Raw genomic sequence first — 2,871 nt, 5'->3', positions numbered from 1 at the left:
TATAAAACTGTATAAACCTGTGCCCCATCTCAGTTCACATTCCTCCACAAAAATACCATGTTCAATAACGTCAACATGTATATGATTTGAAGATCCAAATTTAAGTCAAGTTTACATCTTGATACATTATTATTACAATAAAAGATTCTTTAATGCATTCTCCATTTCTGGACGGCCTTACTGTTCCCTGATTTGCAACATAACCTGTGATGTTTGGGTTCTTGTTCCACTAATTTTGAAGAATGTTTGCTCTGAACAACTGAAATCTCTTCACTTCACCTTCAAACCTTTTCAGCGATGAAGAGCAGAGCATTTGCCAATGATTCTGTTTGTTCTGCAGATGTCACATTATTTTTCCTTGCTAATTTCTTAGCTTAGAAAAGCATCACTGGGAATGAACACAGATGAATCTGCCCAAATAGACTTACAGTTTTTTCCTCAAGAGTCTGGAAGAAAAGTTGAAGAGCGACAGTGTCCCTGTTCTAGTATCACGTATGACATGGATGTCTTTTTGTTCTTGTTGTTTTTTCCCAACTTTCCCATCTCCATCCTCTGCAGAGCAGTCTGTCTCCCTGCAGTCTGCCTGCTGATGAACCCGGTGGGTTAACAGTAAAACTTAGTGATTGATCTGCACACTGCACAGAATAATGAGATTAATCTTTTTGGCCAATATGTGTTTTCAGCAGCTTCAGTTTTTACCACGTATCAGCATCTCCACCAGTTTACCCAGCCAAACACCAGTTTACCCAGCTGAATAATCAGTTAACCCAGCTAAGGGACCAATTTACCCAGTTGAGTGACCAGTCAACCCAGTCAAGGGACCAGTTTACCAGCTTAATGAACAGTTTACCCAGTTGAGTGACCAGTCAGCCCAGCCAAGGAACCAGTTTACCAGCTTAGTGAACAGCTAACCCAGTTGAGGGACCAGTTTACGTAGCAGAGTTATAAGTTTACCCATCTAAGTGACCGGTAACAGAGCTCAGTGACCAGTTTACCAGCTGAATGAACAGTTTACCCAGTTGAGTGACCAGTTTAACCAGCTGAGTGATAAGTTTACCCAAGTAAGTGACCAGTTTACCCAGCTGAGTGACCAGTTTACCAGCTGAGTGACCAATTAATCCAGCTAAGTGACCAGTTTACCAGCTGAGTGACCAGTTAATGCAGCTAAGTGACCAGTTTACCAGCTGAATGACCAGTTAACCCAGCTGAGTAAAGGCTGTAAGTAGTGAAGTTAGTAAGTAGTAATAAGTAGTGAAGGTTACGGTGGGGGTCACAGACGGAAAGGAAAAATGGCCAAAGATACCTTCAACAAGAATTAAAAGACTTGGCGGCTGGTTATATAAAACGTTAACAAGCTGTGATACTTGCCAAAAGAGGGAGTACAGGGTGTTAACTCTGCAGGGTGCCCAAACTTTTACACACGGCAGTTTTTGTTTTCTGTTATTTTGAAAGTGTAATTGATGAAAATAAGATCTAATTTTTTTTTGACATGTTATAAGAATGTCTAATCTGTAATTTGACACCTTTTTGGGTTTTTCTCTTGCTGGCTTCTTTATGTACATTAAAATGAGTTTTTACCAGGGGTGCCCAAACTTTCAATCCTTACTGTATGGTGTGTTGCAGGTGCAGGTATAAATAAATAATTTTAGAGCACATTAAGAACACCTGGAGTCGGTCAAAGTTGTGTAAATAAGTAAATACTTTGTCCATTTTGCCTCGTTGGATCAGACTGGACCTGTTAGGACTTTATCGGTCTTTAACTGGGGAAGGAAGTCGATGTTTTCCAGGTGTTATTGTCCAGTTAGGAGGAAACTCCAAATCCAAACACGAAGCCTCTCCTGGGACTTGATCTGTCTGCATATGTAATGTCTTACGGTTCAACGCGTTTACTGTGCGTGTCACCTTCCGCAGTGGGAAGGTGAAAATGTAGACACAGATGTTAGGAGTGCTCTTGAGAAGCGAGGGTAAAGGTTTTCTCCCCTGCCTTACCCTGAGGGACAGAACTGATGGCTGGAGGGTTGCAGGACGGATAGATAGGAGGAAGTGGATGAGTCAAGAGGATGGAAAGACAAGAGATGAGAGGAAGGGCAGATTTGACAGAGGAAAATGAAAGAGAGGCTGTATGGCACCGATGGAAGGACATAAAAGGTGGAAAAGATTAAAAAAAGAGTTTTAAGACTATAAGGATATTTTCTATGCAAGCTTCAGCTGCCTCCTCAATATTACCCAGCATGAGTGATAAAAGAAGGTGATGAAAGTCTGTCAGCCTCTCCATCACAGTAAATGCTTATTCTGCCAATATAAGGACAGGATAACAGATGCCTCTCATATGGCAGTTTCATGCCTAATTACACCTTTCTCTCAAACAGCAGATTCCACGAAAGCACAGAAGTCTGCAACGCTTTATCCATGAAATGATTTACTGTGTGTAGAATTAATTTTTACTGATGAATGAGCAAATATATTTTCATCAGACTTGTGAGTGAATTCCTACATAAGAATTCAGCTCAGGACTTTGCATCCACAGAGTTTAGCGGATGTGGTTTCCAAAAACGCGTGGGTTATTCCGCTGACAGTCCAGATGCTGACTGGTCTGCTCAGGCTGCACATGGGTGATGCAAGATCACCTTGAGGGCATTCTGAGACAGAGGGAAGAGGACAGACACTGAAAATATAACAGATTTGCAGTTGTTGTTTGGAAACTGGAGGAGAGGCTCCATCAGATCCAGGCCCAGATTGGTCTGCATACATGCAGAATTGTGAAGGTGGCATCGTGCATACACATTGTGCTTTTCGCCCATTTTGTTGTTGTTACTGGTGATAAGTGTTTTCTTAATGGGACTGGATTGTTAGAAATGGATTGCACTTAGT

The sequence above is a fragment of the Telmatherina bonti genome (genome assembly GCF_933228915.1).
Source record: "Telmatherina bonti genome assembly, chromosome: 2".
NCBI classification, from domain to species: Eukaryota; Metazoa; Chordata; class Actinopteri; order Atheriniformes; family Telmatherinidae; genus Telmatherina; species Telmatherina bonti.
The sequence above is the reverse complement of the archived record's forward strand: the minus strand, read 5'-3'. Positions refer to the sequence as shown.